Here is a 19505-nt window from a genome sequence, read left to right on the forward strand (position 1 = left end):
CAAGTTCAAGGTGGGTAAGTAACTTGGCCAAATCCTCAGCTAGTTTGTGTCAGGGCCATATGTGAACGCTGTTTTGTCTGACTTCAATGCTTGTCTATTTTCTACTCTCTCATATTACCTTCATTTTTTCCTAAAGCTTAGGTTGCAGCGTGCTGGTTTCGTCTCAACAAGAGGAAACATGAGACCTGAATTTCCACGAGGGGAGACTCAGTGAAGCTAGAATGCAGGCCCCAAAAATGGTGGACCAGGGGAACCAACAAGCAAGTCAAATGAAGACAGGCTGTCACAGGTGAGGATGAGAAGGTCATGACCTTGATGATCTGGACTGTTCCCTGTGTGTACTCAGACCATAGTACTGTGCCCTGGAAATCTATTTGTGCCTCATGGAAACTCATAGCCATGTCTAGCCTTTCCCTTCCTCCCCAGCCTTTGAATAAGTGCTAGAAAAGTCAGAATTCTTTTTCCCCTTCGAAGTTTTCTAAATTAAAGTTTATAAAGAGTGACCTTGAGGGCTTAATTCAACCCACAGATGGGCGTTATTAGGCCTACATGATGTTGGCCCAGATAATGTTTTAAAATTCTTCTAAAAACTCAACTACCTGCCAACACATTTAAAAACGTTTCATTAAAGTATAATATATACAGAAAAGTACACATTTAAGTGCCCAGCTAGATGAATGTTCATAAAGAACACGCCTATGTAATTAGCAGCAACATCAAGAAATAGAACATTACCAGCACCCCAACGTTCAACTTGTACTTTTTACATAAGGGTAACCAATATAATGACTTACAGTTGCATTGGTTAGTTTACTTGACAATATTCAAAACTTAGAAATCTCTGGCTTCTCCTGAAAAACTGAATCATCTAGCAACATTGGGCTCATGGTCTCACAGGGTAACAATCAGCTGGAGATGAGCAGGGACGACTCTCTTTATTTTTGTTTATTTATTTTAATGTTTATTTATATGAGAGAGAGACAGAGAGAGAGAAAGAGAGAGAGAGAATCTTCGTGATAAAAGCACAGAGCCTGATGCAGGGCTCAAACCCACAAACTGTGAGATTATGACCTGAGCCGAAATCAACAGTTGGACACTTAACCAGCTGAGTGGCCAAGGTGCCTGGGACCACTCTGTTTAATCATGCATGCTGTCTTTAGTTTTCCACAGTCCCCACCACTCCCTACTATTCAACACTTAGAGCTAGTGGCAATGGCCTTTAATCAACACACTTATAGTCAACAGTAGAATTAAGAATTGAAACAGAATTATGTAAAATTATGTCTTATATTCTCTTGCTTCCCTCCTTTACATTACATGCCACACTCCTATGGGCATTTGAATTTGAGATCGCTGCTCTAAGCCTGAAGATTCCCCACGTCAACCTCAGAGAATATCTCAAATATTTCTTTTTTTATGTTTATATATTTATTTTGAGAGAGAGAGAGCATGAGCATGACTGGGGGAGGGGCAGAGAGAGAAGGGGAGAAAGAGAATACTAAGCAGCCTCTGTGCTGTCAGCACGGAGCCTGATGCCGGGCTTGAACTCACAAACTGTGAGATCATGACTTGAGCCAATATTAAGAATCAGACACTTAACTGACTGAGCCACCCAGGTGCCCTCACATATTTCTTAAGAATGTTTTGACAATCCTTTGTTACCCTCACAATTGACTTTGGGGGTGCTAACTAAATGGTCAAGTATCCTTGTTAAATTTAGTGCAAAGGGAAGGAGATTCAGTTTCTTAACAGATTTGCTTTCTTTTCCTCTGTTTGGCATAGGTAGGTGTTTTTGTAGAGGTTTTGGGCCTAGTACAACCAAACACAGCCCGGGCAGGTTGGCAGGAATGACCACATCCACACCTAAGTTCTGAGGGTAGCTCTTCTGCTCTGAACTAGTCATTGCCTCCTGCATAATTTCCTTCCAGTTTCTAAGCTGGAGAAAAAATTTTCTCACAGAATAGGTGTTGCTCTGGAAAAGAGGAAGAGAAAGAAAAGTAAACAAGGAACTGGGTAGGAGCCTTCCATATAAGGAAAGAATAAAAATAACGTAACAGTTGTATCATTTCCAAATTCAAAGTGTGGGCTGCGAGGACAGCAAAGCCAACGCCAGGGTGAACATGTAACCCTTTTCCTGAGGCCTTAAGTCTATCCTCTGTTGAGGGGAGCCCCATCATAACCGAAGAAGACCACTCTAATTTCAATGAAAGAAAGTGCTGTATTCCCTGCCACATAACACAGGTATGAAATGATCCCCTGAGGTGGTAACAATTTGAAAATAAGTTTAAAAAAATTTTTAATGAATGATTCTAGGCTAATAAGGGGAAGTTACAGGCCGAAGTTTTCAGCCTTGAAGTTGTTGTCAATGAGGAGAGACTTTCCCTCCCTTAAAGTTTCCATGTACTAAGCTTACATTTGGACCTGGATATCTTCCTCCAATGGCAGTGGAAAACCTGGATATCCATTTGCAAAATAAGAAAAATCGGATCCTTATCTTACACAACAGACAAAAGCCAACTCAAAAAGGCTTACAGATTTAAACATAGGACTTGAAACTGTAAAACGACTAGAAGAAAACATACGGGAAAAGCTTCATGAAACTGATCTTGGCAATGGTGTTTTGGCCATGACACCAAAAACACAGGCCACACAAGCAAAAATAGACAAGTGAGAGTAGATCAAACAAAAGGTGTTGATGGAAACAATTAAAGTGAAAAAGCAACCTGTAGAAGGGAGAAAATATTAGCAAACCATAGATCCGACAAGGAGTTAATATCCAAAATATATAAAGATCTCAACTCATTACGGAGAAAACAAATATGATGATTAAAAAATGAGCAAAAGAAGTGAAGAGACACTTCTCCAAAGAAGACCTACAAATGGCCAAGAAGCAAAAGGAAAGGTGTTCAACATTACCAAGCATTAGGAAAATGCAAAGCAAAGCCACAGTGAGACATCACCTCATTCCTGCTGGGAAGGCTATTATTTTAAATATGTATATTATAAACACATACACACACAGACACACACACACAGAAATACTATACAGCCTTAAAAAAGGATATCCTTTCATATGCAACAGCTTGGCTGAACTTTGAGGACATTGTGCTAAGTGAACTAAGCACATCACAGGACCAATATTGCATGACACTATTTATCCAAGGAATAAAAAGTAGTCAAATGCAGAGAGTGGAATTCTTCTTTCCAAGGGCCGGGGGAGGGGAAATGGAGAGCTGCTATTCAACTGTTTTAAACTTTCACTTATGCAAGATGATTAAGTTCTAGAGACCTGCATTGTGTTAACTGACAATACTGTACACTTTAAAATCCGTGACGAAGGTAGATCTCATGTTAAGTGTTCTTTGCACAATTAAAAAAAAATCGGGGCTGGATATGCCATTTGTTCTTAAGAAAACTGAAAATCAATTCCCTGATGACAGCAAACATCCCTTTAGGCTCTGAAATATGCTAATCAGTCTGTGTATGACTCCATAATGACAGAAACTATAGCTCACCTAATTTCAAAATGGACACTGTGAGGTCAACAGTATGAGATTTTAGATTTTATGGATGAGGAAATTGAGGCAGAAAGAAGTAAGGCGTCAAAGTTGCCAAACTGGTCCTCTCCAGCATATTGGCTAATCCCAACACCCTCTGCTTTTAAAAACCACGCGGATTGCTTCATCACCATGAAAACATGGTTTTAGAGTTGATCTCTCACGCCAGCTCCCCTCCCCCAACGTTCAACCTGGGATGATAAAGAGACAGAGATTGAGTGTCAACTGGGTGAGCACTTATCCTGGCTTGGGTTCTTCTTTGTCAAACGCCATCACGTGAAAAGTATGAGGTGTTGTCACAGGAATAATTGGCCACCCAGGAAGGAGAAGAAAAGCTGTTGTCTTGCTTCTAGGAGTGCAGGATAGTCTCTTCTGGATTCTCCTGGAAACTCTTTAGCAGGAAGTGTCTTTGGCACATTTTCTATTCCAGAAAGATTGCTGCTAAAATTATCTGCGTTAGGAATGTGACAGAGTTCTGGCCCCCGAGAATTTGGTATGGAAATAAACAGCAGAGTTGATTATCTCTATTCAAACTTAAATAAAACCGTATGAAGGGTTCAGCCAACCCTCCCCCACCAGCCCCACCTCATCGATGTGTTTTTTGGAACATCTATTACAACAGGGCTTTTTCTTTTTCCTTTTCTGTCTCCTCCTCCCCCCACATCACAGCCCGTTACTCCCAGCTGTGTGCTGCAAATCAGCATACACTTCCAAGTCTTTCCCAAGTGTCTAGAGGCTAGAGGAACCCCAAACATATTGCCACCAAACCTCCTTCTTCTGAAATTTTCAGTGTGTATAAATTCAGAAATGTAATCAGCATGATTAGGACTCAGCTGCGTGTTGCTCATTCAAGTTCTATGCTGCAAGAGCCATTTGATGTCAAGTAGAATTTTTTAGTCTTCTCCCCTCTTCCACCCCAAGTCTTTTATCCTAAAACCAGGAAGTCACATTTGGCCAGCTGACTATGAACTGTAACCACAAAAAGTTGGACATCGGTTCAAAGCTCAGGACTCATGAGAGGCCTGAATATGTTTTAACCTTGGTGGAAGGCATTCCGTAGTCATTCGGGCTCAATGCACCTCCACAACGGCTGATGCGGGCAGTGGTGTTACTGGTGACATGGTTGGTAGGATGTTCTCACAGGCTGAGGTATGTGTGAAGGAAGCAGCCTTGTTCTGGGAGGGGCTGTACAGGACTGGAAGAGGAGTTAGTTTCATTTTCCACTCGGATGCAGTGGTGGAAAGAATCAGTCAGGAACCTCTCCTTCTTTCTTGGCTGTCTCTCCCTGAGCTCAGATGTAAAAACAAGGGTCGCTGTTCATCCTCTTACACTGGGGGAAGGAAACCTAAGCCATGCGAAGTGTTCACTAAAAACACTCACTTAGTGGTGGATTTTCCCTCCTTAGCCCCGTCTCCTTCTATTTCACCCTCCTTGGCCCTCAGTCTTTATCCTTCTACAATACAGTGTACCTTGAATTCCCTGGGCACGCTTGTGGCTTTTTTGTCTTCCTTGGTGCTTTTGTACATGATATGCCTCTTCAAGGACTTTTCCTCCTCCTCGAGTCTTCCTGAAAGCACCTTGATACCCCTCAGACTACTCTTGGAGTATTAACTCTTGTGTAAAGGCTTACATTAAAAGAATCTCTATCTCTACCTCTATCTCTATCTCTCTATCATTCCATCTTCTTTGACACCACTGGAAAGACCTCATCACTTCCATGTTTCACCTTCCTGTTTTGCATATTGATACGGATAGTGCTTTTTAAAATGATTATTAACTTCTATGAGTCTGTTTAGCCTTCCAGACCACTGTGGTCCAATAGAACTTTCTGCAGTGATGGACATGTTCTACACCTGCGTTATATGGTATGGTAACTACAAGTCACATATGGCTGTCAAGCACTTGAAATGTGGCCGGTGCCCTCGAGGGACTGAATTTTTAATTTTACTTAATTTTACTTAATTTAAATGTAAATAGTTGCACATGGTTAGTGGATACTATATTGGACAGCACACTGTAGACTGTGATCTTCTTGAGGATAAAACTAATGTATTACTAATTCCTTGTTGTAAGGGCTCAGTAAACATTTACTGAATTCAGTTATTGTAGATACTTATGACAATAGTTCTGTTAGGCAGGTATTACGAGCTCTAATTTCATCTTCATACACAAAAGCAAAACAAAACAGAACAACAGCAAAATGTGGTTCAGTGAAGTTAAGTGATCCAGCCAGGATCAGAACCACAATCTATTTAAAATATCGCCCCCCCCCCCATTTTTTCTGCTTCCATTGGCAGGGCTTTGGTAGTTGGTGAGTAAAGTTGTATGTAAGTGGGTGCATATACAAGATAGGAGGAAGCAACATTTTATAGAACAGTTAATTGTCTCCATACAATTAGACATGCAAAGACTTGCCTGGAAATCTTTGGAAGGAAAATCAATGGAAGGAAAGAAAAAAGGAAAATAAAAGCAAGCTAGCACACTGCTTATGCATCTTTAATTCCATGCACACATTTAAAGGATATATTGGCTAAATCTCTTTTAAAGGAGGAGTGTATCATAAAAGAAAGTTTACAACAGCCAACAAATTGGGCAGCTGGTCTGCAATCTGTGATTGTTAACTTTCAAACGCTGATAACCTCAGAGTTGGCAGATGAAGATCAAAATGGTGGAGGTAATGCTGCCATCTACTGGTAATCATGCAAGTTGGCTGGTATTTCAAGATGTGAACAAATATTCCAGATGCGGTAATCACAGCTACCTATTCTTTGAATTTATGACTTAGCCTTATACATTAAAAACAACTTCAAAACTATTTTAAATTTGGAGAAAAAATTACCATCCTTCAAATTTTCTTCCTTCCTTCCTTTTCCCCTTTCCTTTCCTTTCGCAAATATATATAGCCACCTGAAGTTTTCAGGTCCTCCTCCCCTCCTCATTTAGCTGAATTGCCAGTTGAAACAATCTGATAATAGTTTCAGTTGGCTTTTCTTTGATTCATGTTCTAGCTCCAGACAAATGATCGTATCAGGCTGCATTCTGATGGGACTACACATAATCATGGACCCACCCAGGTCTTACAGAATTTCTTTTTCTCAGCATCAAATCTGTTTCTAGATCAGTGATGAAGGCTGTACCTGAAGATATGCTGTTAGGACAAACTTTGGGATTTGGCGATAGCACTGAGGGTACTCCCAACTGAAAAAATATTAAAGTTCCAGTTTTAACCAAATGGGATAGACTAACCAATACTCTTTGCCAGAAACCAGAACTCATGCTGCCATTTTGATTAGCCATAAAATCCCAAGAGGCAATATGGGACATGGGATTTTGATATTCTATCAGTTGGATTCTTAGCAGAGGGATCTAGACTTTATCTGACGATTTTATAGTAAGAGTCACCCTGTCCCTACATGTTTAAGCAGTTGGAAGTAAGGGAAGCAATATGAGCCTGGGGAAATAGATGAAGAATGGAAAAGAAGCACTTATACTGTTAGATTGTATGCATGCATATGAGTTTCAATGGACTTGTGGTGACTGATGCTAAGTAGACCATCATCTTATCTCTCCCATCTAGGACATAGCTGCCTCCATGGGTCATTGCTCAACCTTTGAGCACCTAATTAGTCTTTGTTTTAAGCAGCATCTTGGATGTACTCTGAGAGATGAATGACATTGACACATATTCATGAATTCATTGATTTAGTTATCCGTTCAACATATATTGAACACATACTAATTGATGTATTTATAGGGACACAAAACAGAATGAGAAGTGGTCCGTATCTTCAACAGATACATTGCTTTCTCTTACATATATTGCATATACTGTGTGCTAGGTACTATGTTAAATGTTTTATAACTATTAAATTAGTTACTCATTTGTTCAACAAAGTTTACTCAGGACCTACTGTGTGTTAGGCATTGCGCTGAGTGCAAAGATGAAATGATACACAAGTTGGATATGGTTCCTGGCCTTAGAGATATTGGTGCCTTTTGGGTAGGAAGAAAATTAAACAAAGAAACACAGTGTGTTTAACTTGTGCAATTCATTTTGGCCGCTCAGCATTTGATTTTCTTTCTACATGAAGAAATGCCTTATCAGTGTGGATGGAGCAAAGACCTCTAACTATAAAAGCTAAAAATACTGCGTATTTTTTCCCAGCACCACTTGCAGCTACATTATAGGCATGTCACCCAAGTTTTGCCAAACAGACACCACCTTGCTAGAATTTGAATAGGTTCTGCCTCAAGGAAGAGACAGGGCACTTTATTTCTCTGATGGTGGTTGTGATGGTGTTAACATTGTCCGCATCAAAATCTCTCAGGAACATAATTTTAGCTAGTTTTATTTATTTATTTGTTTGTTTCTTTCCACTTCCTTTACACCAAATTCACCAGCCTTCCAGTGATGCCTGAGCTTCTTATTAGTCTTGTAACAATTCCTTTTCTTTTTGGTCAGTGTGAATCACCACCTGTTGTGTGGAACCAGGTACTCTGACAATATCCACTGTGACATGGGAAGGACAGCCATCATCGATGGTATCATCAATGTACAGAGATTACTGCCCTACTAAAGCAATGGACAACAACACTTATATCTTAAAGACAAGTAGGAATTATCTGGGGTAAACGTATCAGAGGAAGGAGCCAGAAAATGGATAACAGACAGAGGAAACAGCACATTTGAAAGCCCATGGCACTGCTCTGAGGTAGGAATTCTTAGGCCTATTTTTACATTTGAGAAAACTGAGGCTAGAAAGCAGTAAATCCAGGGCTGACTGTAAAGTTCAACCACTGTGGCTCTCTTCCAGTTGGAGCCTGGAGATATATTTACACCAGTGGATTCCAGTACTCATTTTTAAAGAACTTTTTATTTTGGAGTGTCTGTGTACAGGAAAGTGGCCAACCCCTAAAGGTACAGCTTAGTAAGTAATCACAGGGCATTCATTTAACTATGACTGATCAAGGATTTAGAACACTGGACAGCCCAGAAGATTTCCATCTGGCTCTTTCTAATCAATACCCTTCTTTCCTCTCTAGAGGTAATTGCCATACTGACTTCTAACACCATGGTCATCATACCTGGTTTTTGACTTTGAATAAATGAAGAAAATATCATACATATTATTTCATGTGTCCTCCCTAACTCAATATGAGGATCCTAAATTTCATGTATGTCTTCGTAGCTTGTTCATTTACATTGCTGTATAGTATCAATTGCATAGATTCATTTATCCTTTAGAGTTGATGGGCATTTGATGATTTTCAGATTATGTTATGGCCATTACAAATCATGTTGCTAAAGACATTCTCATTCATGTTTCTTCTTGAGTAAATGAATTTGTTGAAAATATACCTTAAAGTAAAACTGCAGATCACAGAGTGTGTTGTATTTTGAACTTTAGTGGATAATACCAGTTTTCTGAAATTGCTAAGGCAATGTAACTTTCCATGTGCACTTTCCATTTGAAAGTTCCAGTTCCTCCATGCTCTGCAATGTGTGGTATGGTTAATCTTTTTAACTTTAGCCATTCTGGTGGGTGTAGTGCTATACCACTGTGATTTTAATTTGCATTTCTCTGAAGACTTATGATGTTGAGTAATTTTTCATACGTTTATTGGCCAGAACCTCAGTGCTATTTATCAGACGGCCACTTCCTGGCATGTATTTTAGGGTAAAGTGCCTTATGGATGAATCCATATGATTTCCAAAGATAGTGCAGTCTTTTTTTTTTTTTTCTATTCCCCAAGGTCATGGTTTTAATTATTTCTCTTAAGATAGATACCTTCTAGATTTGTGGGGCTCTGTTCTTTCTCAGGAAGTGACTCTCTTGGGGCTAACTTTCTATATGTAGAGTTGGTTCAATAACTGTTGAAATTCAAGGACAGACTGAGGAAAAAGCCACCGAGGCCCTTGACCGGGTCACTAATGGTCTCTTGAATGTTGTCTTGCAAACACTGGCCTCAACAATATTTGTATTTTCCCACACGTTCACTGGGCAAAAGTCTCAATGGACATGTTACTGTGAATTTACGATTCTCTTTGAGGGGTTTGGGTTAGTTCTGTAATAAAAATTCCGGCATATGGAGACATACGTCTGGTTCCCACACATTTAAGGCTAGAGAGAGCATAGCTACATTTTCTTAAGGTCAGCTTACTGATGTCTCCAAAGATAAAAGGCACCTTCTGATTGAAGGCTTGCTCTGAAAATATTTTTGGCAAAGGATTTCCAAGTTCCATTCTCCTGGGATGATCAAATTGAGTTCTGTTTTGTCTTTTGTTTTGAAAAACTCACTTTGGCAGGGAAAAGGGTTTATTGCAGGCCCCTCTGCTTTGATTTTAAGATTTTATAATTAGAGGCAAGAAGAAGACAATTGTAATCAATGAAAACAATTCACTCAGAAGACGGAGTCGGGTACAAACATATAAAAGAACCCAATAACAGAAATTACAGCTTTGCTCTTGGGTTTTGCCAAAGGTTTCTTACACTTAGAGGTTTTTAGTCAGGTTAAGTCCATAACCTCTACTATTTTTAGCTTTAAACCATAAGGTACTGGTACGATTCTAGCCTCTTGCGCCAATGTCATGATGTCCCCAATCTCTCCAAGATATGGACATTAACTATCCACAAGATTTTGAACAAAGCTCCTTTCTATTAGTCAGGATTTTGTTTGTAAGCAACAAGCCCTAAGTACAGTTATCCTAACAATGGGGGAATTCATCTAAGGAATATCAGAGGCTTACAGACTTAGCAGGAAGCTGTGAACTAGACTTGGAACATGGACTAGATTCTAGAAAGCTGCAGAGAGTTGAGTATCAAAGATCATAGCAATGGTCACATGGTAGAAAGGTCAGTTTGTCATGATGCTGGGCCCACCAAAGTCTCTCTCCTGGAAAATACATTTCAAATAGCAACACACAAAGGATGGGTGTTGGAGTTGATTCATCTCATTGCAGGAATTGTGTGAATAAATTCTCTTTGATTTCTACTCTCCAAAAGCTGGAACTGTCCTGATTCCTGTCTTTCCCTGTGCATCATTTTCCATCTCTTCCATGTACATGGTGAATTACCAAATATTCTTCCAGTCAGTGATTTCAATGGCTGTTGGTGAGAGTTTTCTCTTACTTGAAACCAAAATCTCTAACAGACACTTATGATGGTAGATGTGGCCCAGGCTTGTGTTCTGCTTTGAGAAGGATGAGAGAGAAGATGCCTCCCTACTTTTAGTGAAACCAGAAGGCTCATGCGGTCTAAGGACAGGTCCTGCAAATGGTCTCCTTTATATCTTCATATGAATCACTCCTTGTAGTCACACACGAAGGCCCTGCAGAACAGGGTGATTTGGGCACAATGGGCCCTCTAAAGATAGTTTAGGCCATCAATTATCAGTTTTGCAACTGGGGTCTCAGCGTTCTAGGGATTCTCAGTAAGTGTTTAAATGGCTAGTGGGACAATGAGAAAGGGGTTTCCTCTACCACTACATTTATTCAGAGTCCTTATACTATTATCATTTTATATATTGGGATTCTGTCTAAGATTTGTCCTTTAATAAACCCTTTGCATTGCAAAAGCACTGCAGTGAACTGTCATTATCCATTAACACTTCATTTTAATTCATTTATTAATTTATTGTAAGAAGAGGAAATGATACTTACTGGGTTCCGACTGAATTGCAAGCATTGGACCAATTCTTCACCTATGTAATCCCATTTCATTCCTTACTATCATGAAAGTCAGCTCACCTGTTGGCCAATCATTCATTAATCACATTTATCACGAAATTCTTCTCTTACAAATTTGGCCCTAAGTTTGTCTGTTTTATTAGCTTCTTAAGGGGCTTGAGTTAGACTGGGTTGATCCTCATTAGTATTTGTTTATTAAAAAACTTTGCTTAAGTTTTGCTCTTATGTTTATTGTTTCCTGCCACCTGCTTGATTTTCTCTGTTATTCTTTTTCAGGTTTTTGTGGTGAACATGTAGCTCTTTGGTTTTTAATTTTTCTCTTCCTTCATATATGTTTTTAAGGTAATACATTTTCCTTCAAGGAGAGCTTTTACTCTGTTACGCATCTGGGGTTTTGGGTCAGTTCTTTCTGTTTTTCTTTTTTTGTTTATTTTTGAGTGAGAAAGAGAGACAGAGTGTGAGTGGGAGAGGAGAAGAGAGAGAGGGAGACACAGAATCCAAAGCAGGCTCCAGGCTCTGAGCTGTCAGCACAGAGCCCGATGAGGGGCTCGAACCCATGAGCCATGAGATCACGACATGAGCCGAAGTTGGAAGCTCAACCAACTGAGCCACCTGGGCACCCCTTGGGTCAGTTATTTTTAAAAAATTCTTTTGCTTTCTTTTTTACTAATTGCTAACAGAAGAATGTTTTACAATTTCTGAATGTATTTGGGGCCATGGCTATCCTATTTTCTTGAGTTCTAATTTTATTATACTCTTGTCAGAGAACACAGTCCGTGTGACATAGATATTTTATATTTGCTCCTTTGTTATCTGTAGGACTTAGATTCTGTAATATTTGTTGCCTCATATAAGTTGAATGTTTGAAAATCTATGTTGCACATACATTTGAAGAGAAACAAAAGTAATATTGTAGGTTGGAGTTCTAAATAGGAATTACATCAAACTTGTTAATTATGTTCATAGCATTTATATCCTTAGTTGGGGCATAAGTATTTACAATTGTTAGATCTTCTTGAGTGATAGAGCCTTTAATTATGATATGATGCTCTTCTTGATGTCTTATTACAGCCTTTGTTTTAAAATCTACTTTGTCTGATATAAGTATGGCTACTCCAGCTTTCTTTTGACCTCTGTTAGTATGACAGATCGTTCTCCAGCCCCTCACATTTAATCTGCAGGTGACTTTAGGTCTCAAATGAGTCTCTTATAGGCAACATATAAATGAATTTTTTTTAACCATTCTGCTAATCTCTGTCTTTTGATTGGAACATTTAGTCCATTTACGTTCAGTGATTATTGAAAGAAATGAATTTAGTGCCATTGTGTTACCTGTAGAGTTGGTGTTTCCTTATTAATTTTTAGCTCTTCAGAGAGTGCTTTCTGAGCCAGATGTGTTACATCTCCCTTAGTGATTGTAGACGGATCATTTTTTTTTTTTTTTAGTTCTATTAACCTTTGACTTATATTCTGGAATTCTGTTAGCCATGTATAGATAGGCTCAGAATAGTTCCATCTTCCTTTTACCATTACATAACATCCTTGTCTCTTACTGATTCTTTCATCCTTGTCTATATCATGTGATATTCATATTTTCTACAAGATCTGGTTTTGATTAATGTTGGCTTTCTATTTATATATTCCTTCTACGCCATTATGTTTTACACACATCATTTGTAAGCTATGAAATTTGTTTTATTTTTACCTACATCTGAGAACCTGTGCAGGGAAACTGGCAAATTGTATTCATCTTTTTAAATGTGATTACTAATAAATTTGGATTTATTGTTACTACCTTTCTTTGAGCTTTCTCTTTGCCATGATTTTTTTTTCTTTCCTTGCTTCTATAAAACTGGTTGAGAGTACATAGGTTCATAGCAGAGATGGGATTTATTCTTTAAAAAAAAATTTTTTTAATGTTTCTTTACCTGTGAGAGAGAGACAGACAGGCAGACAGACAGAGTGTGAGGAGGGAAGGGGCAGAGAGAGAGGGAGACACCGAATCTGAAGCTGGCTCCAGGCTCTGAGCTATCAGCACAAAGCCCGATGCGGGGCTCGAACTCACGAACCGCGAGATCATGACCTGAGCCGAAGTCATACGCTTAACTGACTGAACCACCCAGGCGCCCCGGGATTTATTCTTTATAGTGCTGGGAGTAGAGGTCCCCTAAATGGAGTGAATGCCAGGCCATATGGTAGGGACAGTCACAAGTGGCTCCTCTCCAGTGGCTCTTGTACTCTGCCACACAAACTTTTCAAGCTTCCACAGAAGGATTATTTTCTTTAGTTGTATCTTCATTCATTCATTCATTCATTCATTCATTCAACTAATATTGACAGAGGGCCTGATAAGCACTAGGTTTTGTATGAGGTGCTTAAGGACACGTGTTGAATACATGTGGTTTCTACACTCTAGTAGGGGAGCCATTCAATGCATTTACAGATATAAAAGTACAAATTTTATTGTGAGTTGTAAAGGAAATAATTTGTGTGCAGTGAGAGAAAACAATAGAATGGGGTTTACTCCAACCTAGTAGCTAGGCTATTCGAAAGGATGAAATTAAAGAAGAGGTAGAGTGGGAGATGTGGCAGGGTCTGAAAATTACTCCCAGTATGTATTCCTTCATTCTTCCTTAGCAATATAATCCGAGTTTAGGTAGACAGACCACTCAGAGCAAACCTATCTGACAGTCTTCCTTGAAGTTGGGTGTGACCATGTGAGTAACATTCTGGTCAAAGGGGAGCAAATGGAAGTGGTATGCCCGACTTCTGGCAAGTGTCCTTAAGGGGAAGGTCATGACCTTTTCCTTTCTCTCCTTCCAGGTGCCTGGAATGAAGCGATGACAGCTGGAACCAGAGGAGAGCTCCTGAATCATGATGTGAACTTGAGAACAGAGGCCCAGAAAGGTGACGCCACAAGAAAGACAGTAGGAGTAGGAGTTCTGGAACAGTAGAATCCTGTTCCAGCCCCATTTTATCCACGAAGATTTTTGCATGAAAAAGAAATACATTTCTACATTTTAAACCTTTGCTATTTTGGTTTCTGGTAAACTCTCTGCTGAAAGCATAGAGGATTTCAGGCCCAAGGGAACAGAATTCTTTAGAGTAGTGACTCTCAGACTTTAGCACTGAAAAAAAAAAAAAAAAAAAAGAAAGCACATAGAGAGCTTGTTAGAACACAAACTTCTGGGTCCTATCCCTAGAAATTCTGATGTTGTATATCAGCCATAGAATCTGAGAATATGCATTTCATATAACCTTCCAAATGATACAGAAGACCCTTGGACCACACACTGTTCTAGGGCTCTGAGTCAGAAAAGAGTTCAGCACATTTAAGGAACTGAATCAAGGCTAGCTTTAGAGAACAGTGGGAGGCATGGACGAACGTTGGAAAGGTAGGTAGATGGCCACATTATGCAAAGCTTTGTAGTCCAGAAAGGGAATGATTTTCTTCTAAGTTAAGTGGGTATCTATTGAAGAATATTGAGCAAGGAAGTGACCATATTTAAGGTTATAAGGTCATTCTCTACTCTATGGAAAATGGACTGCAAAGGGGTCTAAGATGTTAAATCAGTAGACAAGGCCAGATACTCTGGCCAGGGTTGTAGCAGTAGAGACAGAATCAAGATATATTTTGGAAGTAAGAATAACAAATACTTTGCTAATAGATTCAATGTGTGGAATAAAGGAAGAGGAGGAATTGGGAAGGAGGATGACTCCCAGGTTTTTGTTTTGAGTAAATGGGTGGAACCTTCATATGATACGCTGAGCAGATTCCTATGCCACTGACACACAAGCCAGAATTTCCAGGGATGGTAGTCTACCACTCCCATTTGTGGCACTTTTAGGAGATGCCAACTTTCAGATTATCCATCCAGTCCAAGCTATTCACTGCAATTGCCCAATAAGCCTCTGGGTGGGTTGGCCCCACCCACATGACATCTCTTCATAAGCACTTGTGCCTTAGATGTGGTTTGGAATTATTTTGTCTGTTTTCCAGAGATGATCTCCAGGGTTTTGTTTTTGTGTGTGTGTTTGTATATGTTTATGTTCCCTTTGGCAGGATACAGTGTGATTCTTCAATCACAGGGCACAAAGAGTTCTCAGAGTTCTATAGTTCTGGAGGTGTCTGATGTCTTGGCCAATGTGTACAAATGGTCTGTTTTCCAGCACATTTCAATTCTAATTCACCTCATTACAGAATGACTATCACAAGAAGAGTCATTAAATTTTCTCTGGTCTTACTTTCCATAACTGTTGCTGCTCATAGAATAATTGCTCTTAATCCTTAACAAGGCCCTGTATGATCCGGTTCCTCCCTACTCCTCTGGGCTCATCATCTACTTTTCCCCCAATTTCTTTCCACTGTAGCTACTCTCAACTTCTCTCAGTTTATACATTGAACTTGCTTTCTTCTGCCTTGGCAACCCTGTAGAAGCTAATCACTATTTATAGAAAACATTTCCCCGTTGGTAACCTAGCCAGTCCCCAATCATTCAGCTCAAATTTGAATAAATGACACTATGTCAGCCTTTTTCTGTGGCTCCCCAATACCCTTTCCCATCCCCTGAGATTGGATAGTCCTCCTTCTTAAATGCTCCGGAGGCTACCTGAACAGTTATTTTGCTAACTTACCATAAGTTAGTTAATTATCTATAGTACTAGTTTCATTATTACTTACTACTTATCATCTCTGGTTAACTATAAATGCTATGAGGACAGAGACTGCATCTGTCTGCCTTGGCTTTGTATATCCTCAGTGCCTGGCATGCAACATTTTCTCACTAAATATTTGTTGGTTCACATATTGATTTCAACAAATGAGATATATTTATACTTTAACTTTAGAAAGAACCATCATATACTTTTAGCAGCTCAGATTATTTTTAACTCTGAGATTATGCATGGATTAAAAATCTGTATCCCAGTGCATCTGGTGGGCAATGTAATAGAGCTTCCCACATTTCCATATTGCTGTTTCTTCTTTTATTTCCAACAATTTCAAACTGGGGTTTATCTTCAAAAAAATTATTTTCAGGAAAATTATTTCTCTGTTTTGTTCCTCACCAGTTTTAAAATAGGGTTCTTTTCTATTTAAAGACTCCTTCCCTCATTCCTGTTTCTTTTTCCCTTAATCAGGAATACTTTCTCTGGACTTTATTTTGAATATTCTTCTACAGTCAAATATTGTCAATTCTTAAACACTGTCCCCCCACTTCAAAAGAACAAATAGGAGCATTCTCTACAAACTACCCACCCATTCTGTGTTTTTTGTCAGTTCCCTAGATTAAAGTTAACTGCCTCTATCTTCCGATTGTAAAATTTCTCTAGCTGGGAGGTTTTTTGCTCTGTGTACTTTTATGACATTTGTAAGCATTAATGATATGCTACAGCATTTTGTAGAGTACTATAACAGAGAATTACATATTAGGGAAAAATTAAGGCCATCAAGTCTGTCATCAGGCCTTAGGAGAACTGCTGATATCTCAAATGTGTTTGGGATTTCTATAAAATTTGGTTTGGCATTTATACTGAGTTCCAAATAGTTTTTATGTCTCTCATCTTATGATTGCCCCAATTATTGTACTCTGGTTTTCCATTTTGCAGAAGAAATCAGCAAAAAGAAATTTCTACATCAGGTCAGAAGTGGTAAAACCAAAATTAGTCTTTTTGCTTTTTCAGTTTAAAAAGTGAATGAATAGAAATACCTTTAGCTGCTCAATCTTCCCAAATGGTTGAGATGATTAAAATGGAAATGTCAACTAATACCTCAAAAGAAAAAAAGCTAAAAGATGTTGATTTTCTAAAAGGCTAGAAACTGATAAGTCCTGTGGCTCTTTTGGTATAATGCCCCCATGCTCACAACATTCCTGGAGAAGAGAAATTATCTCTAAGCAGAAGGTAAGAAGACAGGTGCGGTAAAGTAGGTAAATTGCTTCAGGTCTTCTGGTTGGAGAACTATGGGTATGAGAGATAAATCTATATCTTAATGTTTCATCATTTGTGCTGTTACTAAGACATGGATAATTCAGACCAGGTATCTGCCCTCATGGAGCTTAGATGCTAGTAGAGGATGGGGCTGTAAACCAAAACATTAAGAAGATGACTTGAGAGATCTAGGGGCTGGAAAAGTATCCAATGGGACAAAGCAAAGAAGAGCAAGCTGAGGTAGGTAGTAGGGCTGAGGGGGGACTACCTCATGATCATTTAAAAATTATTTTTAGATTTCTTTGTTACGGGAAAATTCAAATATAAAAGTAGAGAGAACAGGAAAATGAACTCTCATGTGACTATAGCCTCCTTCAACAATGTCAGCTTATGGTCAATCTTATCTCCTCTCTGTCTCCACCAATTCTGCCTGATTATTTCATTTATAAATACTTCATCATGTATTTCCAAAAGACAACCATTTTTTTTCTTTTTATACAAACACCACCACCATTATCACATCTGGACAGAACTTAATAATTTATGATTTGATTTTAGAATTTACATTTGAGGGAAGGTCTATTGGAGGAGGTACAACTTGATGAGATCCAAGTGAAAGAAGGAGCGAGCCTTGACAAGGTATGGGGATGGTACCAAACTTGTATTTTTTGGTGTTTGTTTTTTATACAAATTCAAAATTTTATAGCTAGAGGGAAAAATAGTTGATTCCTCAAAATCAGTTGTTGTTGTTCCTTGTCAAACATGATGCTCACAGAACATTTTTGACAAAGGAACAAAAGATCTATATATGTTTTTGGTGCAAGGTTTGTTGGCTTTTTGTCTTTTTTTCCTGTCTTCAGGTGACAGATAGACATAGCTGAATCAATGAAGGACAATACTTGCCTAAAATGTGCAACATAAATATAGACATCCTATGAACAGAAGATTCAAAACCAGTACTGGAACAAAGCCAGCTCTGAGCTCTGGTGAATCTTCTGTGTAGAAGGCCACATCTGAACGACCAACAAAGTCTTTCAGCTGCTTCCTTGTTCCATAGCTGGCCAGACTACAGATCTTGCTGGCTGGCTTTTTCATTATTCCTCCTTTGAAGATCTCTTTAACCACACCTTTCTGGAACCGAGGGACAAGAAATACTCTTTAAAAACCGTTGGATTACCACGTTGAGAAGCATCTTTGTGCTTTCTTCTTTTTCTGGATGAAGATCAGCCAAACACAGAAGCAGCATTAATGTTCCTTTGCTGGCAGTTCCATCCAACCTCCCAGGGGAAGGCATTTTGCCAAGTTCTTCTCTGCCCATTTGAAATTCAAATCCCTGAATAAGCCTCAGTGCCACCTTTGTCCAGAAACCTCAAAAGCCCCAGTCCATGTCAATCTGCCTTGAAATTATAAAGGGACATATTACTGTGTAGGAAGATAAGCTGTGTTGAAATAACATCCAGGGTGGTTGTTAAATAAATTCAGGAAAACCAAGACATTCACTGTTAAGCTGAGACTCTGTCCTCAACTCACCTCCCAAGCAAGAAGTGGGCAGAGAAGCCACATGCTGGAGGTAGACACTCTTGAACTAATGACTTCAGTGGCTATTTGACTTAAAAATAATGTAACTTGCCAACTTCTAGAAGCTTATGAGCTGTTGTTTCAGACATCTCCACAGGTGTGATTAAAGCTTCAGCTTAGGAAAATTTTAGTTAAGATGGGAGAAACTTGGGTCCATTTTCTAGCTCAGAGATTCTGTTGCTGTGCGGCCTCGGCATGTTCATTCAGGACCATCCCGAACTTTATTTTCCCTATTCACAAAATGGGACCATTCAGATTGGATTATACAGTTGTTTTTAGGACAAAATAAACATGGGAAGATAGTTTCAGAAGTAAAAGGTCCAACGTAATGTAACGGTTAAAGATCAGATATACGCTAAGAAGCCATGCGGCTACACTTTCTGACTGCTAAGGGATTTGTTTGAAGCCTGTGGCCCATTTGATTTTGAAGGCATTTACCAGGCACCTACTCTGTATTAGCATGTTTTCCCTGGTGCCATAAAAACATGTCGGTGTGGGGGTGTGGGGGTGTGGGGGTGTGGGGGTGGGGAGACAAGAAAAACACAAACAAAATGATGAAAGAGCAATACATTGCACCATGAATCCTTGAGCAAGATTAACCTCTCCAAGCCTGAGTTTCCTTATTAATTAAATTTCTCTGACAGAGAAACCCCCATAATTTTATCTACTTTAAAAAAGACTTTAAATTTTTTCTTCCTTAATAAAGGCAGTAAAATTCTGATTTTTTCCCCATCAGATTTAAGAAGAGTGGATTT

General features: G+C 39.1%; 2 long non-coding RNA genes across 2 annotated transcripts in view; one reads left to right on the forward strand and one right to left on the reverse strand.

Moving 5' to 3' along the window:
- LOC109254504 (uncharacterized) overlaps positions 1-19505 on the reverse strand; it is a 279356-nt gene that overhangs the window by 58683 nt on the left and 201168 nt on the right. The gene's annotated exons all lie outside the window — the stretch shown is intronic.
- Positions 141-11673, forward strand: LOC109254503 (uncharacterized). The gene is made up of 3 exons (XR_002074832.2): positions 141-289; positions 8020-8269; positions 11521-11673. It is a non-coding gene; the product is annotated as an uncharacterized LOC109254503 (long non-coding RNA).

Source organism: Panthera pardus, unplaced genomic scaffold (assembly GCF_024362965.1).
Source record: "Panthera pardus isolate Hobbes unplaced genomic scaffold, ASM2436296v1 HiC_scaffold_8, whole genome shotgun sequence".
NCBI lineage: Eukaryota > Metazoa > Chordata > Mammalia > Carnivora > Felidae > Panthera > Panthera pardus.